Raw genomic sequence first — 27829 nt, forward strand, 5'->3', positions numbered from 1 at the left:
TATATTAAAAATTACAATTTGAGCCTTGCAGATTCATGTCCACAGGTGCCCAAATAAAAAAAAAAGGGGGGGGGTGCAAGGGGCAAGCTTGTTGGTGTGTTATAAAATAACTGACTTATCATCGGTGTGCTGACAGGTAATGTGTAATTAAATCACTGTTGTAATATTAATAATGAGTGAGTCTGCACAAAGGAATTTCATACAGCTAAACTAACTCAACAACTATAGGCAATTAAGAAATATATCCACATTCGTGATTCTGTCAAATGGCAGATACAACAGCATCAGGAAGCTCAAGTGGCATTTACAGAAGGTAAAGAGCCGCTATACTTGTTATCTTTTTAGGGATGTGCTTGGATTTTGCCCTCAAGCTGGAGCAGTCATAGGATATATAATAAATCGCCACGGTCGGAATTTATCCCCAAGCTGGGGTAATCGATGGGTAAAGTCTTATCCACAGTCGGGGTTTTATTCAAGCTTCAGGTGCAAGTTTTTGTGCATCTCCATGCCCTTGCATAAAACACAGTTACACGTTTTTTTATATAGATATTTTTCAGTTGTAGACAGGAATAATATGTATTTGCGAGTGTTTGAAATGAATGGGTTCATTATGAATTGAGTGGCACTACATTTCAAAAGCAAAATTGGATTGAAATGCAAGAACTGTAGTACGGAATTAGTGTTGGTTCTGGATCGTAGAATGGAATTGTGTGTGTGTGATTGGATTTTTAACGTAGCTTGAATAATTTTTCAGTCATATTGCTACGATGTCTGCAGTGTGGCAGTTTATAGTGATGTATAGCACTGGGGCATCATGCTGCAAACATGTAGCATGATGTTGCACCCAGTCACATTATCCTGACACCAGGCCGATCAGTCCTAACACTAACCTCTTAATGCTGAGCGTCTAGCGAGGTAGCTGTTAATACCATTTTTGTAAGTCTTTGGTATGACTTGGCTGGGGTTTGAACCCATGACCTCCTGCTTCTGAGGCGGATGCTCTAACCACTAGGACACCGGAGTGGTCAGAATGGAATTGTAACAATTACAATGGAAGCAATTTGTATTATGCTTGTTGGGGCATTCCTCACTGATGGCTGTCAGTGACATCATCATGGGAATGTGTAACAGCCACATTTTGTAAGAACAAGGTGTAGTTGGTGAACAATACAGACACTTTTCTGCCATTTCCACTGGCATCATCTCATATGATGTTATTTAAAAAAACTTCCTACAACATACTCACAACATATAAAACCTATATGCAAATCTGATGAAAGCTGCTTGTGTTTCTGAAACACATATTCCATACTGGTGGCAAGAATGTCCAAATCTACATTACAAAAATGAAAACATTACCATCCACCTAGGAGTTGCAAATGTATGAAATCCTCTTGTTGGGTAGTTTTACTAACAGGCTTTACAGCAGGGCCTTCCATTAGATTTAAATGTGGCAGGTAAGTTGACAAAGTAGGGTGGGGGGTTGGGGGGACCTACCCCAATGGGGATAATTCATTTTTTTTTTAAAGTAGCATGGTGTAAAGTAAAAGTAGATGGGCTGATAAGGAATCCACTGAATTTACAGACTAAAGGTTCAGACATTTGTTTTTAAGAGAAAAATGAAAGAAGGAAACAATACAACAGATATTTTAATATGACTTTAATGTTTATTTTCTAGATTTAATTAAGATTATGAATCAGAATCAGTCTCCAACTCCACTGTAAAGTTTATCTATTACTTCTTCTGCTCAGGCACCTGCAAATTAAAACAAAATTGTAATGCTTAAATAAAGTCATATCATCTCAGCACTAGTTACATATGCAGAAGTCATGTTAATCAGCATTATAAAAATGTATGAAATTTTCTTCACTGCACTTGTGCTTCCCTTACTATCGTTAAGCCATGATACAAGATAACTTTGCACTTACTTATCATTTCTGGCAAGTGGATGGTGCAATCAATTTGCACAAAGATGAATTTATTTCATCCAAATATTTCATGTGAATAAAAATTCCAAATGGAGGCACTTGTCCGATCAGACAAGATATATGCATATTGTAGTTAGCTGGACTCTAGCTTTGATAGTCCTGGGCAATAGGATAAGCTGATTTTGTTATCAGTTTAGAAATGCATCCGCTTTGCAAATACTATGCTTTAAAAGACGAAACTGAATCCAATATTGATGAAATAAGAGTCATTTGGATTACCTTGTTTTTTATCATTCTGCGTTGGTTGGGTGCATATTTGAGGGTCTCTGATATGGTCTCTTCCATTCCATTTGCCTTTGCTTTGCCATTAGTTTTCAAGCAGGCTTCTGCAAGAGTAATACAATGTTTTAAAAAAGTTTCACAACAAAGGATGCATTGCATTTTTTTAAATGCCAGCAATAATCAATGGAATATTTTTAAAACATGTACTTTGAAATGTGGTCTCAAGTTACTTTATCAATTCATTTGAAAATCTCTGGCAAGTCACATGAAAAACACAATTTAAATCAAGCCATACTTACTTATCAAAACCTGACATATCACAAGCTCTTGAAATGCTTTTTTCCCTTTACGTCCCTTTGGACTATACTCTGGCCAGTCTTTTTGTTTTAAGCTTTTTCATCATCCTGCAGACACTATCCCCAATTGTAAACCTGCCAAGGGAGCTCAAGTAGCATATCTGAAAATAATAATAATAATAATATTACTATTTTTTGATTTTGATATTATTATTAGTAGTAGTATTTCATGATCGATGTGACAAAATATGCTTGTATATAGTTATTTTTTGCCATGGTTTTGCAAGCAAATTTAATTTCTCTAACTTGAAAAAAATTTGATAACATTAACTATGCAACACAATGTACTAATAGCAATTATAAACCAAATTAACCACCGTGAATCTATTAACTTCATAAATGACATTCACTCAAGGATTGAATTAAAGTAGCCACATAATATGTAATAGTGTATATGTAGTAAAATACCTGTTACATGTTCATCTCTAAACATGTTTTGGCCTACATCCGTAAGACAAAACAGCCGACCACTACATGTTCACCCCACCCCCAAAAATAATTATACAGGCACTGCAGAACTTGCATAATGCATATTAAGGTTCACAACAGCAAATAAAGGTTATAACAGTTTTTTTAAATAGAAAATAAAGCCCCAATTTACCATCTTCTTGGAGAGTTTGGGATTCTCCTCCAACCTCTGGCAAAGGCCCTCTAGTTCCTCCACTGAATCACATGGCATTGCAAGAATTTCTTCTCTATATTCTGTGTCTGGGCCTTGTGTATGAACTTGGAGGGCCAGCTGCTCCAACAAATTCTCAATATTTGTGTCCAGTTTCATAAGTACATTGAACTGGAAATCTGTAACAGATTTGTGATGAAATTAGTTTTGAAAGATCAAGATCATTATTATAAACTCCTTAAAAAGATCTGTACAGTGAACATGGGTTTAACAATGAAATATATTTATGGAATGAAATACATGGTTTTTGTACAGTTTATATGAAAACTTTTCCCATAATCCTTTATTTTTTTATTCCCTGGATATGTTGTTTCACTGCTGGTGTCTGTAAAGTCTGCATTCAATGTAGATGGTTTAGGCGTCTGACTTACACAAGACAATGGTATACATCAGAAAGAAAAATAAAAAAAACCAATGGAATGATGAACAGTCGACACATCAATGAAAAACAATTCATTGTTTATTTGCACAAATAAGTCTTGAACAGTATGTTTTATGACCTATAATTTAATTAATTAACATCTCACAATGTTCTGAAATAACAGTATCTAAGCTACAAGAGCTTGTGCTTTCATGTCATAATCTTCCATTTTGCAAACAAATTTTGATGTTGAATCAATGTATATGACCTTAGCATTGAACACTAACATTCAAAATGTCTACAAGATGACAAGACTATTATCAACTGAAGTGACAACAAACCAATGAGTTTTACATGCATTGAACATAAGCATTTTTAAATGCTACAAAATGTGTTTTTAGTGTATGGCCACAAATTACCCAACATTTTGTCAAACATAAAACAGTTCTACTACCTTAGATGAGAATTAAATTCATAAATACAGTGTATAATTGACCTACTCGTATTTAGAGAGCTGTAAATGAAATAAGAGATTATATAAAAGTCAACACCTGTAGTATTTGTTTCATTATTCTATAATGTACATTTTTTTTCCATCCTCAATACTTACTACTTGCAGAGGAACTGGCAGAGAGAAATCTTTATATTCTCCACTCCAGAGTGGATGGGGATGGTGATGGTGTTGTCCTTCTGGATGCAGCTAAGAGTATAAAGATTATCACTACTCCTTAATTGCAGTAAAAAAGAAACAAAGAAATCAGACTGGATTTTTTGGCATGTAAACAAAATGCATACTGGTTGCAATGACCACTGTATATAAAGCAGTGATACAATATATCACAAAATGCATTCTTTTTTTAACAAAACATCTAATCTCATATATACAGCATCATGAGTAAGTAAGTACTCTTAAACACATCTTATTAAACAGACAGAAAAATGATGAAATTTATACATACTTTTGATAAAGAATTTCCAATTGTGGCATGGTATAAAAGCAATTGATAAAAAATAAAAAGAGACCAGATAAACTAAATAGAACATACCAGCAGGATAAGAGGAAATCTTGGAGTCTGCAAAATACTCTCCATTTCAGGAGGTTTTGGATGAGATGGCTGACCAGAAAGGTTTCCACTTGAGATTTTCATCTTTTTTCAGTTCTTCATTTTCATCTGAAATGTCAATGAGAACTTGTAAATACTGTATGAGTCCTTGAATACACTGACTCCTTGTGACATACAGGGTTTGCAGAACAATCGCTAGCAATATTCACCACTTTTAAATCCAGCTGGTGAATTTTCACCATGAAATGCATCCGAATGCAGTGAATAATCCTGGATTAAAGACAAAATAGTGTACAGAAATGTGCAATAAATTAGTCAAGCTCCAGACAAAACAAAGATATGATTTATCTCTGATTCATAATGACTTTTCTTGTGCTACACATTTTACCAATGCAAATTACATTGAATTTTGTAAATTAAATGGTACAATTAAGATATGTATGTCAAAAGATTACTAATCTTCAGCTTTCCAATTAATGCTAAACACAAGTATCAAGTCATGTATTTAGTCTCTCACCACCAATAAATGCATTTTTAAGTAATCATCGTAGAGTGCACCAAAGTCATGTGAACTTGATCCAATTCCAACATTACTGCTGCTTGAGTGCTTAGATCCAGTATTGCCTTCACTAACTGATGTTATTAATACCTCTCTCTCATCAGCATAATTTCCATCATTTTTCAAAACTCCCCATTGTAAAACCTCTGCTGAAGAAACTAACACTACACCATAAGGATTTAAAGAACTACTGCCCGGTTTCTAATCTCCAATTCATATAAAAAAATCTTACAAAAGGTTGTTCAATCCCAGCTTGCATCTTGTCTGAATTCAAACAGTCTTTTTAGCAATGTACAATCTGCATGTCGCCCTTGCCACAGGACACAAATTGTGTCTGCAAATAGATTACACTCCAGCCCAGTTGATCTATGTTGTGGTGTTGCACAGGGGTCTGTTCTTGGACCTGTTCTCTACACTCTATACACTCAGCTGCTCTCAAGTGTCATAGATCATCATCCAGTGTCTCACCAATTGTACACTGATGACACCCAAATATACAAATCTAGCCACCCAACTGAAGTTGATGCTACCATCCAAGGTGTAGAGATGTGCATTTCTGATGTGAAATCATGGATGACTTGTAACAAGCTGCAGATGAATGATGATAAAACTGAGGCCATTCTGATTACAACACAAAGACTTTCTCATTCACATCCTTTACCTCACACAATAAATATCAGCAACGCCAACATTAAATTCACACAATCAGTACAAAACCTAGGTGTTACTCTGGACAGTACTCTCACATTGCACCAACATGTCATGAACATATGCAAGGCTGCATATCTTGAGCTGAGACGCATCAGCTCCATTCTCAGATATCTTTCAGTTGATGCCACTAAAACACTTGTGTGTTCATTACTACTTTCAAGACTGGACTATGGTAACTCAATTCTGTCTGGTTCATCTTAATATCTACTGCAGAGACTTCAAAAAGTTCAAAACATAGCTGCTTGGATCATACTTAGAGTACCACAATCAGAGCACACCTCCCCGCTGCTCTGTACCCAACACTGGCTATCCATTCGATCCAGAATCAAACACAACATTAGTTCTCTGTGCTACGTTTCACTGACAGACTCTAGTCCAACATACCTATCCGACCTCACCTATGTGTACACACAAGCAAGATACTTACACTCCTCTTCCGACAATCATATACTCATTATTCTCACTATGAAAACAGAGTCACATGGACAGCATTCTTTTGCATACCAGGGCCCAGCAACATGGAATGAATTGCCCACTGAACTTAGACACAAAGACGCAGTGATCCCATTCAAGAGTGCTCTCAAAACTACTTATTCTGACTGCAAAAACAAACTTAATGACTTAATAATGTTAACTACCTTAAATATTCTCAGCATGTTTTTTATGTTTTCTAATTTCATGGTGTTTGTTTTTGTAATCATATCATTGTGTATGTTTTTATGTTGTCTAATGTTGCAAAGCACTTAGAGCTTCTAAAGATTAGGCGCTATACAAAGTCCTCATTATTATTATTATTATATTTAGCTTGGATGAATATTTTTTAAATCAGTGGCCATAACTAAAACAATGGGATTTTGTTTTATGATCATAAAAGTATGTTGGACACCATCCATGATGTACAATGCTGTCTGACATTTCTATGCACCTAAGGTTTCCATCTCAAATATTAAAGCAAAATGCATACCAAATTTGACAGATTGACGAAAATAAAAAAAAGCAATGCTTACCATTTGAAAAGAGGCAATTGTCACTAGAATATTCTATTCAAAATGATATTAATTTTGGACACAGGGGATAACACCCCCATGTTTTCCTGACTCATGATATGTCGGCCTATTCTGTGCACAGCTTTAAAAGATGTAATGTTTATCCATCGAGCTATAGAAATGAAATACATTTACTGTAGACTGTTTCTGTCAGCAGTTAAGTTGAGTAATTAGGTCAGATTTATAGCTAGTTTACAAAATTCAATGTAGAATGCCAATAAATGACAAGATATATTATTGCAAACTAAAGTGATCTTGAAAAAAGATTAGTAAAGTTTAACATTTTATAAAAAAAATAAGCTATTATGTGGAAAAGAAACAACAATGAAATAGGATGCAATGTGTTTACGACTAGTTTTGGAAGGTACCGTCTCTAAGGTACCGTCATAATTGTACCGTAGTTTAATGGGTGGAAAGGCCATTGAAAGGTAAGGGCAGTGCGGAGACCATTGAGTATGTTCCAGAATAGCTGAATCTTTGTAGATACATAGATCCATTCGTAACTTCAGTCCGCAAGCGAAACACTGTACTTCGTATCCCAATCCTGACTCAGGTCCGAAGTAGACAAATCCTGTTCTAGCTAAAACATACGAAGAAGGTAATCCTTCCCTATCCGTAGGCCATTTTTGAAACATGTCCAATCGACGGGCACAATCACAATAGTCAGGTAAGAAGACTGGAAAATGGTAGGGTTTGAACTTGGAGTTCTTGCTGGATTTCTCACTCGATTCTTGCTGTGGCGAAGTCATCCTTCTGGTGGGTGGCTATCCTCTTACAACCAATGTTTTATACCGACATGTCCATACGGCAAAGTAAAGTGGGTGGGAAGCCGCACTCGCTTCTGCTACACGATTTGATAGACTTTTTCCAAGGGTCGACTGACGATGTGGTGTGTGGGTAAACGTACAATCTTGTTGGGTTGATAGGTGGTCACTTTCTCTAGACTGCAAGGCTTCTTTCAATACGCCAAAGTTGACCACTCGACTGGTACGATAATTCAGAGTAAGTCCTTTCACTTTACACTTCGTGTGCACTTCTTGTTTGTCCCAGTATTCGTAGCCGTAATTTTTGGGACCACCACTGACGAAACTTAGAATCTTGTCATCGGGGTGCTCGTCTGTCCAGGCTCCTAAACGGTCTCCTTCGATGTCAGGGTGCTGTTGACTCGGGTGATCGATATAAATGCAACTGTCCATGTCAAAGTACAAGACACGTTCCCCTAACAGTTCTAAAGCTTCGTACAATTTTAAGCGAGCATGAGCTGTCATGTAAGCTGCAATGATGACATTTCCAAAGGGGTCATCTTCTACAAAGTTCAGATCTTCTTCGTAATTCACCAAGATCAAATCCTCACGAACGATGTCCACGTGTTTCATGAATTTGGCTTTGTCGTGAATCATCTGAAAGTAGCGGGAAGGTTCGGTCAAATACTCCGTCTTGGGTAAACACAGTCATTGTGCCATTTTACCCCACAAGCAATTTAACATCACTTTGGCAAATCTAAAGTGATCTAAAGTAATGCCTTCTTGTGCCCAGAATTTCTCTCTGAATGTCTTTTGGTCTTTGGGAGTGTGACACCAGGACAGATAGCCACTGGCTTCTTGCTTCAGTTTCAAAAAGGCATCCACGTAGTCTGCGAAAATGCCTTTCTGCGTGGGGTCACCCTTGTGGAATTATTGTGTCTTGGGAAAGTGGCAAATTTCGTACACTTCTAACAGTTGGTATCCCATGTTCACAGCTTTGAACAATTCTACGCTGACCCATGTCCCCGTCAAGGCCCGTTCTTCCTGGGTGTGATGACAAGGTTGATCTTGGTTGCACGTTTCAGCACAAGTACGGCACAAAGGAAACAAGTTTGCCTTGGCAATGGCGAGGTAAGACGGGATGGTATAGGTTCGTGGGAGGCAAAACTTTGCACTTGATCAAGCCTTCGTAGTGTCGAATGTTTTTTAGGTCGATGTGTTCGGTGAACAATTGTGGGTGCCCTGCAGGAAAGTAACAATATTTGCACACGTAGGGATACAGTGAACACACGTCCAAGTATTTGATTTCTTCTCCTTTCTCTTCATCAGCTTGGTACAGCAAACAGGTGGCATTGGTCCTTCCTCCGTACAAACTATCCCTTGGGTTCAGGGGGTCCATGAACTGGTAACTTTCCATGAGGCGTTTAAACTCGGGATCGGTGTTCAAACGGTGATCGTATTTGTGTTCCCACATTTCCACCACTTGGTATCCTTCCTGTTCTAACTTTAGGCGTCGCTGACAAATGGCCTGGTACAAGTCTTCCATGGTTCGTTGTAAGAACTGATTTTTAGTGCTGCGGTCAGGGTAACAGACGGGACATCCGTGAAATAAGCAACCGTTAAACTCGTACATGATCTTGGGGTTTTCTAAGTCCCAGCCATCGACCGAATGCATTCCGATGATCTTTTCGCCCTGTCCGTTGCGGGCATGCTGAATCCATTTGTCTTCCTTGTCGCACAAGTAATGCAACCAGCATGGGGCTTTGACCGAGTATTGACGTTTGACATAGTTGGTCGTTTGAGGACTGATGACAGCCACAGTGTTTTCAAGCATGAATCGTTGTCGGTAGACTAAGGAACATGCTTTGGCAATGGTGCAAGCTTCTTTCAAAGGATCGACCCCTCCGTGTTCCATGAACAGTTCTCGAAATTTTCCACAGCATCGCCGTAAAATGTCCACGTCGGAATGACGATACTTTAGCATTTCTTCCTGAAAGTCGAAAGGGTCGGAGGCATGAGCCTGGTACCAAGCGTAGAAAGTTTCTCGTTCGGTACGCATGTTGTCAGGGTCGTAATAGTGAGCCTGAGGCAAATGGGGTAGAACGGCGTGTTGATTGGCTTCTGTATTGAAAAAGTGTGGAAAGTACCCTTTAGCCATTTCTGTCATTCCAAACATTTTAGGCATTCGACTCAAAGGCATGGCTAAGTAGCTCATCGAATCTTTAAACTGCACTTGTCCCACTTGCAAGAAAATGATTTTGGCTCCGTTCAAAGTGACTTTAGGACGCTCGGTGCCACGTTCCGTATAGCATCTCAAAAGAAACTGTCCATCGTATCCGGAGAAATTATGAGCCATCACCGTGGCATGGTGATGACATTCTCCATAATAATGTTCGATGTCCTCTTGGCTCCACATCTTGTCGATGGGGTCTAAGACCCATTGTGTGAAATTGGCTAGTGTGTTCGGTCCTTGAAAGATTTTTTCACGCCCTCCAGGAATCTTACTGCAGTGAGGGCAATAACTCAATATAGGTTCTTGAATCACTTCTCGCACGCTCGATGAGCCACGCAGAAATTAGGAATGTGAATACCGGTCTCTTGCATGCATTCAAAATCGAAAAAGATGAAATTGCCTTTCTTCTTCTTGTGATCATCCTCTTTCTCTGGTTGGGATTGGTATTTTTGCATGTAGCATTGGTGTTCCAAGTCCACGATGCAGTGATAAATGTGACATTTTTTTCTTTCCTGAACATACGTGTGCCTTGGTACTGTTGATACACAGACCTTGTCCACACATTGGGCACAATCTCAGGAGTTGACAAGCACATTTCTTCTGTGAACCTTGCATCTTCAGATGTTGTTGGTAACAGGCAGGGCTGACAAATGTGCGCAGACAAGCAGGACAATGCACTGGTTCTTGCCCTTCGCTCAGACAGGGTTGAGAGGCCAAACATCCTGAGCATTTCGATCCACAATGTTTGTGTTGCTCTCGATTATTATAACCATCATAAGTCACATTTCTCATAGTAATATTTGTATCCCAGGAATCTAGTGATAGTGGTAATGGTATCGAAATGGTCATCGTGATGATAGAGGTGAATGTATTTTCCATCCTTAAAGTCTTTCCCTCGAAACAACAGAGACCTGCGCACTTCTTGAGGGTGCACTTTCAAGGTGTATCGTGGAGCTAGGGCATCTTGCAATTTTTGCATCTCAGGAATGCCACAGGATGTGTCTTTGGATAGGCATGCTTGTTGTAACAGAAGTTCTGCTTCATTTCGTTGTTTGGCTCGGTTCGATTTTCGAATGTTCTCCCAGGCTCTTTTCCATTCTACCGTGTCGTTCTTGTCGGCATAGGTTCATCCCACCACGATGGCTCGGGCTAAACACATGTGGTCTTGAAAATTGTTAATTTGGACAAGACTTGTTTTGGTAATGCGAAGGTTGTTGACCAATAAGGTCTTTCTGCATTGTCCGGTCCCTTGAGGAGGAGAGACGTGGGTCATGTCCAGTGTGGCTTTTCCATCGGTGATGTCAAACTGGTCATTAGATTGTTGCACGTGTTGAATCTTGTCCATGACTTTGGAAGTGGTCAATTCTGCAGGGCTGCTAAACTCGATCCAAACAGGGGATTTCAAACCGTCATGTTGTATGGAAAGTCTCAAGCGATCATCTTCTTTGGGTTGACATTGTCGCTTGAGTGTGGTGAGCAAAGAATCCCACATGTCGGTGATGAACCCTTCTGCTTTCTCTAACAGTACTTCAGACTTGAAATCTTTAAACTTCACTGTGTATTTGTAAGCCGTAGTTCTAAATTTTCTAGAGGGACGCTTTTCCGTCTCTCGAATGTCATAGTACTATTCAGGGTTGACTAAGGGTGGTAAACTTTGTTTAGAGGGTTTGGATTCTGGTTCACTCATGTCCTCTTCAAAATCACTGGCATGAATTTGTGCCAAGACTTCAGCCTTGGTACGAGGCGATAGATCACGTTTCTGCCTCTTACTTTCTTCTTCTTTCTTCTCAAATGAATTGGATCATTTCATCTCGATAGCAAAAAAGTCAAATGACTAAAGTTTAAACACCATGGACTAATTTATAGTCATAGCAGACCAGCGTATATAAAGGGTATGTGTCTTGTCCTTTCACTATTCATTTCACTCTCAAACTGAGCACAACGATGGAAGAGACTACCAAGATCGAACGTTTCATCAGAGCTTTGTGAGGGGTCATTAGAAAATTCTCTTCAGACCAGCCGAGGGACTACTCTCCTTCCTTTCAAGATAAAAGTCAAGATACTTGCTATATCTGTCAGAAGAAAGGGCATTGGTCTTCAGAGTGTCCAGACCGTCAAAAAAGAAAAAAAAGGGGTTAGAAGAGACAAAAGTCAAGATACCTGTTATTATTGTCAAGAAAAAGGACATTGGTCACCAGACTGCCCAAAAAAGAAACAAGAGGAGTCAGAAGAAGAGAGGGATTCTTCAGAGGAAGAGGAAGAAGAAGAGGAAGAAAACAGACAGGTGAAGAAAAAGAAACAGAAGAAGAAAAGAAGGGAAGAAAGTGAGGAGGAAGAGGAGGAAAAGACTATGACGGTGAAGAAATTAAAAAAACAGAGAGTGAACAATGAGACAGAATAAGTCTATGAACTTTTTAAAGTGCTCTGTTGTGAATTGTGAATTGTAAATATTTATAAAAGAATAAATTAATTATAAAAGGTAAGTGTCTTTGGGTTTTGATTTTAAAATAAGAACCTACACTCACGCACACTCATACACAGACAGGTACTATTGGGTAAAATGAATTTTTTTAGTTATTGGCAATTGAAAGTCTATCTCTTTTCGAGAGATGTGGATGGCCCTGAAAAGGGCCTTTTTTGGTGTAAGGGGTGAGTTTAAACAATCAACTTTAACTGTCTTAAGCCTTTGCCACGGCCAAGGCCTAATTCTGGACTGCGTACTGTTGATGATGATTTCATTGAAATCACTAAGGGTGGTGCGGTAGGCGTAGTCACAGGGTTGGAGTGTTTAGCTTGGGAAGGTCGTATTCTCTTCAGCCGTAATAAAGAAGTCTGATACATTTGTTTCAGACTTCTTAACTCCGCTAAAATGTCTAACAGTACCGTGACCGTTTGATTTTGACACCCTTGTTTCTTTGCTGCTGCTTCTTCTTGTTGTTGTTTTTTTCTTACCTCTTCTTCTTGCTGCTGTTGCTGTAGGAGAAAAGTTTGTTCCGCTTCCTTTTGCTGTTGTATAAATTTCTCCAATTCTTCTCTCTGTCTCTGTCTAAAATTTTCCATGTGCGGTAATGAAGGAGAAGGTGACGAAGGTTCAGGAACAAATTCTTGCAAGGTAAAAAAATCCACAAAATCCCAATTCACCTCTTCTGAAAGTAAGTCTGGGTTCCCTTGGGTAGTCTCCACCATCAGTGCACCCCAATTGATCGTTTTCTGAGTTTCCGTCATGTTGAAAAACTGTCGCTTAGATTGACTGCGCACAGGCGCTAGCGAATCTATATAGACTATGTGACGTCACATACTGCTCTCTTCGGACTGGACGTGGGCTGACTGAATTTTGTAACGCGTGTTTGGATTGGTCAACAAACTCAATCCGTTTCAATCCTTCCTCTCCCTATAAATAAGTACAGTTCACTGCATTCCTTCACCTGTTACTCAGCACCCCAACATGTGGACCGACGTACAATCTTCAACGCTTGTGTCTTCGATGATGTTCCGGACGGACATACCAATGTATGTCCGATCCAACTGGACAGTTATCCACAGGACAGACACCAGCCTGTGGATGCGAAGAATCTTATGTGGAGCATCAAGGATGCCTCAAAAGAGTCTTAATCTATGGTCCTGCAGTCAGGCGCAGCCTAAGGTCAAGAAGAAGATGTCACAGATGCTCTTTATGTTAAGGGTATATTAACATAAAACCAAAGGCCCTTTTCAGGGCCATTCCTATCTCTCGAAAAGATCTTGACTTTCAATTGCCTACCCCTTTTTTTATTTTTTTGTTTAAAAAAATAATAAAAAAATAGAGACCCCTCCCTGTTTTAATTTTCGCCTGTTCCATTTTCATAGACCCATCAGGTCGGGACCTTATTAAAATAGGGTCCCGACCCTGTTCCATTTCCCCTAGTCCCAAGACAGTCCCACAATTTATTCCCCATGTTCAATTTCCCTTGTCCCTAGAGTGAATAGTTGTTTTTCTTTCTCCCATGTTAAATTCCCCTTGTCCCTAGAATGGATATTTTTTTTTCTCCCATGTTAAATTACATAGTCCCCAGAGTGGATATACCCTTTTTAACATGGAAGTTCCCTAGTCCCTAGACCGTCCCTATTCACTACTACCATTGTCATTACCAGCTTGAAACCCAATTTAATGCCATTTGTATAAATTCATTTCAAATAAATAATTGAAGTGTAAAGTCAAGCAAGTATTCTGTTTGCAGATTTTACATTTTAGATATTATAGTGAAGTCATATTTTCTCTTGTTTAGTAAACTTTATTGCAACTGGTTCCAAAATAGTAAATCTTATTTAATGTTCATTCACCAGAATAGGTATTAATACAATCCCGAATTAACTGTATGGTACTAAAATATACCCTGATCTTGTGTGAGATTACAGAACTATACCTCAAGACAACAATAATATATTGAATTTATATTATATCAAGACTGTCATGGTTATGAACTCCAACTTTATTCAGGTTTTTTCATAATAAATGATCATCTTGTGCTATGGTTGAAAAGAAATCAAAGTTCAGTTTAACTCCATTCTCTCCACATTTGTCAGTTGTTAAGAGGCATACTCATCCTCAGTGTTATAGTAAAATGTAATCTTATTTGGATCAATCTTGGTGGTGTAATATATGAATGGAGAAAGAATATTATCATCCAGATTAAAATATGTTTTATTCAGACTCTACTAAAATTTTTAGTTGGATATGGGTTACGGAGCCTGATGTGTACGAACAAAGCAATGTGTACCATGACCTTTTTAATTTAACATTTTAAACTCCTGCAGAAGAAAGAGATTTTTTAGATCCATTAAACTGTATTAACAAAAACATTTCTTCAGTATGATTTTCCTTTACTTAGTATTGACAAAACTCATATTTTAAAGTTGTTGTTTTTTTGTGTTTGGTTTGGCCTTTTATGGTAAGCCAACACAAGTAAGTTATTTAGTGCCAAGGCACTTTAAGTATAGTGCCTTGCCCAAGGACACACCATGGTAGCTAACCCAGGTTGGTCTGATGGTAGAATTTGAACCTACCTTATTTCACAGGTCCAGAAAGCTAACCACTGAGCCACTACAGCTCCCCATCTTATAGTGGAATGCTGGTATACTTTATGATCAAGAAGCTAACCCAGGTTGGTCTGATGGTAGAATTTGAACCTACCTTATTTCACAGGTCCAGAAAGCTAACCACTGAGCCACTACAGCTCCCCATCTTATAGTGGAATGCTGGTATACTTTATGATCAAGAAGGATGGGTTGGGGTATGCATGTTCCATCTGAAAAAAGTGATGGAATTTTTGGTTACATAATATTTTAGTCATACAATATGAATCATTTTCTATAGATTTAAGATGTATCAGATCAAGTTAAGAAAAATCATATATTCTGTTTCCTGGGAATGTACTAAAATTCACTGTTATTGTTTGATTTTTTGGTAGTAAGCTTACTTGGTATTTTTTTCTTTTTAACTTGAATACCTAATTTGTTAACATCCTATTCTAAATCTTCATAGTTCTGTCTATTAAGTGACAACTGTTGATACATGTAGGGAAGTTTCTGTTTATATCTTTTGATTTTTGTGATTCTGGAAGTTGCAGTATTTGTTGTTGTATTATTAACCATTTCAGTCATTTAATGAATGCAGAGTATACTGCTCTATAAATGAAATTTATGGGAAAATAATGTAAAAGCATGTTTCACTGCAAATATAAATTGTTTAAAATAATATATCATTTATCATATGACTATTCAATTGTGGTAACTAGTATTCCATCCAATATCTATATATTAAAATATGTCTTTTCATACAGCTGGTGATCATTTAGATACAAGTCCAATTGAACATGATCAAATTATCAATGCAGGTGTTTTTATTAGTAGTAGTATTGCAAGTATAAGTGTTAGTATTAAGATTTCATATACAGGTATGATAAGTGTATCATAATGTTTAAATGATGCTCCTTGTTACAACATAAAATATGTTCATTGAAACAAATGGTTCACTGGTAAATTGGCAGCAAAGGTCTTCACTGAATTATGTTGCATAAACTATTTTACAATAAAACATATATGATGCATCTCAATTATGATGAATGTGAGGAGGAGGATTAGTAATAATGCAATTTAAGTTATCTTCATAACATAAGTTCTAGCAGATGTGTAATTTTTATGTGGTTCATCATCAGTTTGAAACTGGTCTATGATTTCTGGATCTGGACATATCTGGTCCCCTGCTGTTGTGCTGCTATGGTCTTTACAGTTCATTAGGATATCAGTTACACTTGGTTTACATTTAGAACCCCATGGGATAGAATGCCCAGTTTGAAACTGAGAGAATGGTTAATTATCCATAATATAACTCCTGCAGTTATTATTAGGTTTGATATCAAGGTCTTTCTTTAAAAGCTTTTCAACTCAGGTTCTGTTCTACCATACTGATAAATAAAGTCAAATTCAAGGCTTTCAGATTTGTCCAGTTTGTTTCATGTGTTGCGGCAGACAGACTGTATATTGCCACTGTACCATATAAATATCAGTGCTTAGTCTGCTCTCAGTTGCTGTGGTTTGATTAGTTACAAGTGTCATCACAAGTGACTAATTATTGACCAATGTAATGAAACTTGTATAATTAGAAGGCTGGACATAGTACACAATTAATTTTACTATATGTTCTCTACATTTGTTTCTCAGTACTGACCTTTCCACTGTGTGACAATCAATGCAAATCATATGTTAATCTAAAATACCTTCAAAGATGAATTCACGGTGAAGTTCTTGTCAAAGGTTGACCTGCTCTTTTTTTAGATCATTGACTGTCAACATAACAGCATGTAACCAGAACACGTATTTCACTTCCGGATCATCACCAAGGCCTTATTACTCACTGTGCACTGTCGCCAAAATACATACAGACAACAACACCCTGAGCTCATATTATCAAGAATAAACAGTTACCTTTAAATCCCTACCAAAAATGCATAAATAAAACTCTTCTATCACCACCAAAATGAGAGAGGAAAAAATGTTCTAAAAATAGACTAGAACTACATTCGTGGGTACTGAACTGGAAGTATTAATTGTGATGTAATTCCTGACAGGCTCCATGTTTTATGCCAATTTTAGTCAAACTTTTATATTTGCATGCTATACCTATTTCAACTTTATACATGAAGTCTTTTTGAATTTTCTTGCAAGGAAAACATGTGACACCTGTCAGAAAGTATGTAGTGCTGGTGTTCCACAGGGTGCAAGTTCTGGTCCAAGTGCTCTTGAGAAACCAAAACTAAATTTGCTATATCTTCCTTAATTATAGGAATTTTTCAATGCAGTAAAAACCTAATTGTGATACAAGATAAGCCCTGTCTGAAAATATGTTTGAAAGTTACAAATGTTGATAAATTCAGTTTTAATGGTAAATTAAATAAACATTTAAATTTTAAAAACTAAATTTTATTGAAAACTTAAATTTTCATACAAGTTTTAAAACACAGTTTGACAAATTTTAGACAGAAAAGTTGACTAATGAATGATATTTAAAACAAATGGTAGTTTGGGTCTGTATAACTGATAACATTTTCCCCAGGGGTAGTGAAGCATCATAGCTCATAGTGATTTTGGCAGCAAACCGCAATATGCCTGTCCAGATGCACATAGGTGTACACACTAAAGAAACACTGACAGGTGCTATGTTCCACATTTATTGTGTCAGGTACTTAGGCAGTTGTTTCCATAACTAATAGCACATTCAGATTTAAAGTTCTAATGGGACCACTACCTTGTTTTATAGCAAAAATGCATTCCATTTCAATGTCGATAACAACAAAAGGTGGCAATGGGATAGGAAAATAGTTTCTAGGGAGGTTCTACCTTACTGAAAAATGGTGCTGATCTCTCTCATGAAAACCTAAGCCATGTCTTTGAGGTGCCATATATCAGTGTGGTGATATGAACTAATCTTGGTCACTTATGGCAGTACACTGCACATGCCCTTATGAAACCATGCTATTACCACCAGACTACTCAGGAGAGCTTCCAAGCTGATCCAACTCTAACACTTTGTTCCAGATACCAGGCTAGACCTGAAAAGATACAATATGTTTCACTTAATTCTAGAAAACAGTAAGATCTATGTAAATGAAGTCAAAATGTGTTAGATATGGTGATTTCAAATTAACATTAAGGTTGCAAGCATGGGGGAAAATATTAAACTTGACAGAGTGACACTCAGAAATGTGAAGCAATGGCCATGTATTAAAGTGTTAAATTCATCCTAAAAGTATATGAGGTTTCTAGAAGCACATTTAGCCATTTACAAGTTAAATAACTAATCAGGTAGACTATGTATCATAAAGTTTAAGGCAATGTTGGGGTGGTGAGGTTTGATCATTGGTGTAAACATTATTACATACCAGTATACAGGAAAGTCAAGTGACAATGTACTAAATTAGAATGTGTTACTATAAGCATTCTTATTCATGAGGGAAATAACAATTTTGGATATTGCAAGTGAATACAGCCAAATGTGGTCATACAAATCAACTATAAGCACCAATAAATCCTATATCATCAGCTAAATGTGAAATTCTCATCCCCAAAACTTGTAAACAAGGATGGAAATTTGCATATGTGGGACATATACAATGTACTTGTTAAGATCAAATGTGCAAACATAATTCAAATGATCTATTTGAACATTTATATGGTATTTTGAAGAGTGTTGGTTACCAATTATTAAGCTCATTGATTGAGTGGAATCAGATATCAGCTGATGTTTCAATACCGCACTCTGTCAAAGTACTAAATTGAAATATGTTACCATACATAGGCATATTCATGATGAAAATAACATTTTGGGATATTTTCAGTGCACATAGCCATAAATGTGCTTTACAGGTTCACTATAGGTACAATGTCAGCCTATATGATGTACTGAATGTGAACTTTTGATCCCAAACATTCTAAAATGGATGGATATTTGTACATGTGGGATATGTAACCATGTACAAAGTTAAATTCAAATAATTTGTTTGAATGCTTCTTATGTAATCTTTAGAGTGTCAGTTAACAATAGTATTAGTAATTAATAATGCATAAAGCAAGATGGATCATTAGAATTCCCATAACATCATATAGGCCACAATGCCGCACTACACCAATAATATCTTAACCTAACTGAACAATGAAATGGAATGCATTTTGTATTCAACTTATATCATTTTGCTTTTTTCTTACATCCAAGGGTAAATATACCTGGGAGAAGCATATTTTATCCCTTTGACCTGTATTTCATTCTCAGACGGCTTAAAATGATTTAGTACAGAACTTGAGTAGGTTCTAGTATAAAGTTTTCATCGCTGTCCTCTCACTAAATACCTTATAACTATGTTTATAAAGAATTACTGAAGGCTATACAAGCAGATGTTTGTTACTCAGGAAGTGACCCCATCGTAAACACATAAATTAACTGATTGGACCCCTAATAAATAGTATGAATGGCCAATACAAATTATAATTTTGTCTTCATGTATTTTTAATGAAGGTCTCATTTTGACTACAAAGATATTTTCTCTGACAAAATGTGACAAAAATCCAACATTGGAGCTTTTATATGGTGTAGGAATACATACATGCTGATAACATTTAATATGATTCCCAAAAATATTATATATGTGCATTTTAGGGGTTTTTTAATTATTTTTTTTAATTTTTTTAAAATTTTATTAAAATTTTTAAAATAAAAATTAATTTTTTACTTTTAATTTCATTTTTATATTTTAAAAGTCAATATACATGACATATTAAAATTTCATGTGTCTATCATTAATAATAAAGATTTCATACCAATTTAAACTTTGCTCCAATACTGCCCTGACAGGACATAGTACACAATTAATTTTACTATATGTTCTCTACATTTGTTTCTCAGTACTGACCTTTCCACTGTGTGACAATCAATGCAAATCATATGTTAATCTAAAATACCTTCAAAGATGACTTCACGGTGAAGTTCTTGTCAAAGGTTGACCTGCTCTTTTTTTAGATCATTGACTGTCAACATAACAGCATGTAACCAGAACACGTATTTCACTTCCGGATCATCACCAAGGCCTTATTACTCACTGTGCACTGTCGCCAAAATACATACAGACAACAACACCCTGAGCTCATATTATCAAGAATAAACAGTTACCTTTAAATCCCTACCAAAAATGCATAAATAAAACTCTTCTATCATCACCAAAATGAGAGAGGAAAAAATGTTCTAAAAATAAACTAGAACTACATTCGTGGGTACTGAACTGGAAGTATTAATTGTGATGTAATTCCTGGCTGTATTTAAAAACTCTAAAGATCTTAAATGTGTGCTAGAGGGTAGGGTTAGCAGTTATACTCCCAATTATGTTTGTGATGAGCAAAAGCAGCTGCACAAATTTGAGCTTTTAGTTTGGTTCTGGTAGGGTCAAAGGATGCAGGTACATTTTACATTCATTTTTTACTAGAAATAGCTATTTTCAATATTTTTCTGTGACAAGGCAACTAAAAGAATCAGTATGTGCCTTATGCATGAATAAAGTTCACTAGTACTATAACAAATTAGCATACTTTTCATCACCCCTCTACCATCAAGATTTTTTTATATTTACCTCTGTAGCAGACACAAATAAAAGTCGGCAGCTCATTTGCAGACTAAGTTACGCATATGATCTCCAATGCTCATCTAACTGTGACAGGCAGTCACCAACAAGCCAACCTATTTCCATGCCTAACTCAAAGTAAATCTGAACCACATTATAGATTTAGCTTATGTGTAAATTTATAAATGCTAGGCTTGTGATAATTAGGTTCATGCCTTCTACCTTAAAAATTAGAGGGATGTCAAAATACGAAACTATCCAGTGAGACCTATGATGTTAATTTTAATCCCTATGGGATTTGTGACATAAAAAACCCAAATGCTTTATGTATTAAAAGGTAACTAATGGGGGCAGGATCTGCAGTGAATCAATGGTTAGTATGCTAGACTCCTGATAAAAATGTTTGTGTTAAAATCCTGTTATCAAGTCAACCAGGTTACCTACTGCAATGTACCCTTGCCTTACTCCAATTCCCTCTGTACTCAGTAAACAACTAGTGTTGCTGTACATAACAAAACCAGTCCATATTGATTTTACATATTTTACTAAATCCTGACAAAAATAATTCTCTAAATAAAGAATGATTAATATGTGATGGTCTCGCATGTAATCAAACTCTTCCAAGCTTTTAATGATATGAACCGATTTATCAATGTTTATCAAATTTGCATGAAAAACTATTTCTTATTTGTCATCAAATATGTTCAATGTTTTGATCATATAAGCATTTCTGCTACATTAGATCAAAATAATCTTTTTGTCAGAAATAGAGTCCTTATAGTATTTGCAAGGTCAACCAATCAGATGCAGAATTTGAGTTTAATATGAATGAATATATTTTTTACAAAATTGCTCTTTTGCTATATCTTGATGAGATAAATCTATTCACCAAGTCTGATAAAATTAATGAGAAATAGTTTTAAGAGCAGTAGCAAGAATGGCTAGTGAGATGTAGAACCACCACATTATATGCATAGATTTTGCTTATAGCCTCAGACATACAAGCAAATAATTAAACAAGTCAGATCTAAATTGGATCATAAACACTTTTGTGCAAATCATAAGAAACTCTGCCAATCAGATGCAAGGTCACTTCACTACCATACCTTTATCACACTCATAATAAGCATCATTGTGAAACTTGACTATATAAGCCCAATGGCCAAGCATGATCAAACTTGAATCAGCAGTAGTGGTTATAACCTCATGTATCTGTATGCATCTTCACTTCTTCAATCTAGATCTCATTTATATAAGCATGTATTCTAAGTTTAGTAAAAACTGCACTACATGTATAAATATTGCATGCGGTGGTAACATACTCAGATGAAAGATCACCTTATTATTATTAATGGTTAACACTCATTAAACTTCAAGGACAACTTAATGATTTTAGCCTATATTGTGGAAGTATGGCTTTTAGGCTGGTTAAAAAACTCAACTAATCTTATACATGATCACATGTATATACTTGGATTTTGCTCATTATTAGATTTATCCAAGATGTTGATTTAAGCCCAAAACCAAGTTTTATATAAACAAATTGATCAGAACTATGGACTCCAAAGTAGCTAATTTCTTACTGTTGAAAGACAGAAGGGGATGTGAAATAAATAACACACTCTGGACCATTACATAAACCCACTTAGCCTTTTGACCAGTTGAGATAAAATATCAACAATATGTTAAATAAGATTGATAAATTATGTTTTCTCACATTACCTCTAGCCCTTTTCAACATGGATGGTATTTTTCTTCCACATATGTCAGCTCTTAATTAGTGGCCCTTTCCCATCATGAATGTTGTAGGTGAAACTCTCAGAATTAGGCTTTTTAATTTATATCTGTAGAAGAAAAAAAACTATTGGTCTGCATATATCAATGTCACCATTTCTGTATTAGATTAAAATACCATATGTGTGTGTGTGTGTGTGTGTGTGTGTGTGTGTGTGTGTGTTAATTTTAGAATTTAAGCAAACTTGTCTCCATGTGTTTATTTTAAAACTGATGATGATAACACATAACAGGTTCAATGGATAAAATGTTATTTCTTACTTCTTACAACTGCTCATTATATCTGAATTTACATTCAATGTTTGTTTTAATTAACATATTTGGGATAATGGGCAAATTATTTATTTTGTAGTTTATCATTATATCATTTACCAGTCTTTTATCATTCAAATATGTAAAATATAGTACCATTATACTGACTTCATATTCTATATGATATCCCAACAATACATATTAAGCAGATAAGTGCAAATAAAAATGTTCAGAATGTAAAATTTACTCCAAGCTCAAAGAAGATCAGCAAAAGATAATATCCAACAAATTACCAAACAAAAAGCGAAGTTAACGCAGTTACCTTTATTATGATGTCTCCAACACCAACGGTACTGTACAGCTACGTCTTCTGAGTTTTACCGTCATCTTGTCTTTCAAACCAGAATTAATTTCTTGAGCTCTTACAAAATGAAGAAACTTTTAAATACTATAATTTAAGCAGCTTCTTTACATGCCATCAGATAAATTATGGCACAGTGTTATGTCTGTCAACAAAACGCAACTTCACATTTGGACGGCGCGCTGTGTGGGCATCGCCGACACAGCAACTGACATGAATTCTCTATTAGCAGACAATGATTCGGAATAAATCCTTCGCAAATCTAACATTCTCGATTTTTCATAGTTCCACTTTTCATTGTTGCATCTGTTTGATTGTACAATTGCTAATGATGTTCAATGAATCAACTTCAATTCATCTGCTGTCTGAAATCCCGGTTCAGTTGGTATTTTCTTCCGCGCATGATGCCGTGTAAATAAAAGATACGGTCGACATTCAAAGTGGTTTAGGTTAATTTATTATTTTTCTTTATTAAGGTCATTTGCAGAAAGTGTTTCGCTAGGGTGAGAAAAAAAAATATAACAAAAAGAAAACTTTCTTTTCCAACGCTAATACTGTATATATTTCAATTTGTGATTGATGCTATAAATAAAAAAAGAATGATAATAAAGCATTTTAGCCCGTGGCTTCGGCACGGCACTCGTTTTTGTGGGTTTTTTTAAATGTTGTTAGTGTTGTTTTGGGGTTGTTTTTTGTGTGTGTACCACACTAAAAGACATACCAGGTATTAGGCCTAACGTAGGAAAAGAAATTATCCTCTATTTATTACTATTCTTACTGTCAAATGACGCAAAAGTGATCAAATTGCTATTAAGATTTTGTTTTGTATAACTTACCGCTCGTTTTCCTCGAGATAAAGCAGCCACTTCAAAATGATTATAAAATCTGAGACAGATGAAAAACGTGGTTTAAATAATTCGTAATCGCCTGCCTTAAAATACTGTAGGAATTTGCTAATGTATTTCATGGCCCTCGTTTGAATAGATATCAACGATCACGTATATCGACCAAAATTTGTATATTCCTGCCCACAATCATGTATTTTGTATTAAACCGTACATTACACGAGCGCTCTGTGGCAAACTCGGGGAGGGGGGGGGTCTCTATTATACCCAGAGGCGTAGCTATGATATTTTGCGCCCGGGGACGAACTATAAAATTGGCGCCCCAGCCCCCTCCCCGTTTAATCACATTTTTGAATATTACCCTTGTTTACTTATTATAATGTAACGTTGTAAGCCTCATTTTGGCGCCCCTGTACCTTGGCGCCCGGGGACATATGTACTCCCCTTCCCCCCCCCCAACCCCCCCCACCCCCAGCTACGCCTCTGATTATACCTGCTGTATCAGTTGAGAAATATATTGAACAGATCAGGCCCCAATACTCTCGCTCTGAAAAACATTAAAATAATTATATGCAGAATATCGGTAGGTCTCCCTCTTGCCGAAAATGTCAGCACCGTATATATTTTGCAAGTAATGTAATGGGTATAATAACACACACACACACACACACACATCTTTTTGGGAGTGGGGTGGGGGCAACGGACAGATGCCCCCATTTCCAAAAAAAAATAAAAAGTATTTTATATTTGTGTATTTCCCCCTCAGATGTGTTCTACGTTTTATTAAAACAAAATTTTATATAAAAAATTTAGTTTTTAGAATTTTTGATGGGGTATTTATGTTTCCATAGTGTTATCTAAAGGGTTGTTCGTCCGAGTCTGGTTTCCCTCACCTTGCTCGAAGTTCCTTCCCTTGAAATGTTTTGTAACCTTTGCTATATGTCGCCTAGGTCTCAGTGTTTGCTATATGTAATGGTGTTATATTGTGTGTATGCTATATTTTCTTTATGTTTGAGACAGCAAGTATAGATCAAATATCTTTCCCAGTTGTATTTCTTCCTTTATGATGTTATATTGTATCTTTTAATTTGTTTTATGGTTTTCTAATTTTGACGATGGAATGGTGTACTATTTAGATTTTGTTTAAAAAAAATAATTTCCTATTTTATTATTCGAGTGATAATATGTGTCGTTCCTCATAATAGTCTTTAAAGATGTTGATAGGTAGGTTACGCTCGATCCAAGGTTCACGCTTCTTTATTCTCTATGTGTTTTTCCTGGGTCGCGTTAGGCCTCCTTTATTTAGTTTATCTGATTATGCTTTATTGAAAGATCCAAACGTATTTATGAGACCACATTATTCTATAGTGGTCAACCATGCAGTGCGGGAGAAGTTAGTAGGGTTTTAAACTAAGTGTTATACAGTATGTATTTGTGTCTTTATTTTGTCTGTTTATGTTCTACATTGGGTGTTTTCAAAGACTCATGATGGGCCTGTGCACTTCACTGATCCCTGTGACTTAGCCCCATGATGTCATCGCCATTTACTTCCCCCTTATATTTTCCCTGTATCCCTTCCTATATATGTCTTTAGAATTTTCTTTCAGAGAAAGAAGAAAAAAAATTAAATTACAAAATTCTTTTTCTTTTTTTAATTTTTCCTTTCTTCCCTTTTCTCTTTTAAAAAAAAAAGTTATGTGGGTTTCTTTGAAATATTTGAAATAGAATTTGAAATTTTCTTTGAAATATGGCTGTTGTGGGGTGCGAGGAGGGGGTATGGGTATGGCATCAGCTCGCAATTGCGCTACGCGACCCTTCGGTCTGTAATACCTATTCCTCCCTCCCCCTCTCTCCCCCAATTCCAACATCAATTGCGTTATATCAACCTGACGGTAAGTATCTATTCGTCGTAAGACGTATTGAGTTCTTGTTGTGGTTAATATTCTTATTTTTACCACGTATCTTATTTAAAAATCTTTATCACCTGTCCACAGGATATCATCGTAGTTACTATATAGTCTATACATTTTAGAACGATTTTGTTTTCGTAGTCTAAATCTATGAATAAAATGTTATTTTTGTTATACTTATATTTTTTGCAAATTTTCATTATTAACTTTATCCTATTATGTTTAGTTTTATCACATTGGACAATCGTATGTAGTTTGGTGAAGTTCGCTGTTTTACATAAAGGGCATTTCGGCATTATCCTCAGCATACGATGTTTGATTGTTTCTTCGCCTGTTAGCCAGGTGTTGTGCAGGTATTTAAAAATTATACTTTGTGTTTTGACAGATCTTATTTTCCCCAATTTTTCCAATTTTTTGTCCAATTTACCCTCTCAGTTGTCCTGCTCTACTCTACATTTTATATTTTTGGTTATCTCCTCCCTAATCCAAGCGTGACTTTTACTTATTAAATTTTGCATAAATGTTTTGTGTCTATATATTTTAAAATTAGTTCTCATATGTTTGCGTGGCACTTCGATTTTTTTATATTAATTTGTTATTTTTGTATATCTCTGGTCGGTTTCTCAAGGTGAAGCCGAACCAGTAGATGTACGGTGCTTCTCACGCTGTAGCCGGGTCTGAGTGCATTTTTTTTTTAATCTATTGATTATGTTAGTTAATTATAGTAGTAGAGGGCTCGGCAACCCCAAGCCCCCTCTACTTTTGGCCCTATATAATGTCTCTTTTTTTACATGATGCATTTTATGATTCCATATATAATCTATTATTTCGTTGTCTGTTTTGTTTAAAATTGTATTATCCATATCTATGGATTTAATTATGTAGTTAATATTTGAGTATAAATAAGTCTTGGCCACTTGGGCCCGCTCCATGATAGGTAATGGCGCCATGGCCAGATTTTCACATTTTCTCTTATTTTATTGATAATATGTTCATAATTTTCTACAGCTTCTTTTTTTATTACCAAAGTAAACCCCTAGAGCCTTTACAGTGTCTCTCAGTAAGTGTGTGTGTGTGTGGGGGGGGGGGGGCGATAATCCAGGGTGGTTGCCCCTCCAGTTAACTATTTTTAAGATTTCGTGCTTGTTGTGGTTTATTTTGGAACCCGACGCTTATAGCATTTCCCCTCTCTTATAAAGATGTTGCAATCATATGCATGTTAGAGCATTTTTTAATTCTTTTTTAGGTTTGGTATTTGTATGCCTTGTATAATCAGGGGCGGATTAAGGCTCACTGGTGCCCTAAGCACTGACAAATCTTGGTGCCCCCCTCTTTTCCACGTACACCTGAGAAGATAACCCTAGGGTGTACCATGATCAAGAAACAGAACATCATGATCAATTTGCACTAGTTGTATCAGTTTTTTTTACAAATCTTCATTCTTTTTTCTTTCTTTCTTTTCACCCTTTTCTCAACTTTGTGGTGCCCCCTTTGGCCCTGGTGTCCTATGCACGTGCTTAGTCTGCTTAATGGTTAATACGCCCCTGCTTGTATATTTGGGTTGTTTCTTATCGTGTGACGTAGGATTTATATTGCCATTACGTATTCTAGCATTGATAGTGGACATCCTTGTATCACTGATCGTTGTATTTCAAATTCTTTCGTGCATTTCCCGTTTAATTATCCCAGTGTGTAGGATTTTGGTCCATTTTGGAAATTAGGTCTGAAACCAAATTTTTTAAAAACATTCTTTATACAGTTTTGTTCAAATCAGTCGAAAGCTTTCTCCTGGTCGAAGAGTACCATAGCACTCATCATACCAGTTTCATTTATGTAGTTAATTGTAGTTTTAATGTTTAAAATATTGTTTTGTATATCCCTCCCCCACAAGTTTGATTTACATTAATTATCTTGTTTATCCTACCCTTTACTGTATTTGTTAAAATCCTACTTAAAATCTTATAGTCCGTGTTTAAAAGTGATATAGGCCTCCAGTTTTTAATCTCGTCTCTATTCCCTTTCCCTTTGTATATAATTGTGATAACTCCCTCCCTCATAGAT

General features: G+C 36.2%; 1 long non-coding RNA gene across 6 annotated transcripts in view; it reads right to left on the bottom strand.

The window, feature by feature from the left end:
* The window catches only part of LOC149784237 (uncharacterized), a 210704-nt gene that overhangs the window by 81653 nt on the left and 101222 nt on the right, over positions 1–27829 (bottom strand). For 3 of the 6 annotated variants that reach the window (XR_016413815.1, XR_016413810.1, XR_016413811.1), the window contains exon 4: positions 17839–18050. This is a non-coding gene — a long non-coding RNA (uncharacterized LOC149784237). Of the gene's footprint in view, positions 1–15117; positions 15249–17838; positions 18051–27829 lie in introns of those variants that run through there. The other 3 variants (XR_016413812.1, XR_016413814.1, XR_016413813.1) reach the window with 3 other exon arrangements.

Source organism: Sinohyriopsis cumingii, chromosome 14, assembly GCF_028554795.1.
Source record: "Sinohyriopsis cumingii isolate HCF-2022 chromosome 14, ASM2855479v2, whole genome shotgun sequence".
Taxonomy (NCBI): domain Eukaryota; kingdom Metazoa; phylum Mollusca; class Bivalvia; order Unionida; family Unionidae; genus Sinohyriopsis; species Sinohyriopsis cumingii.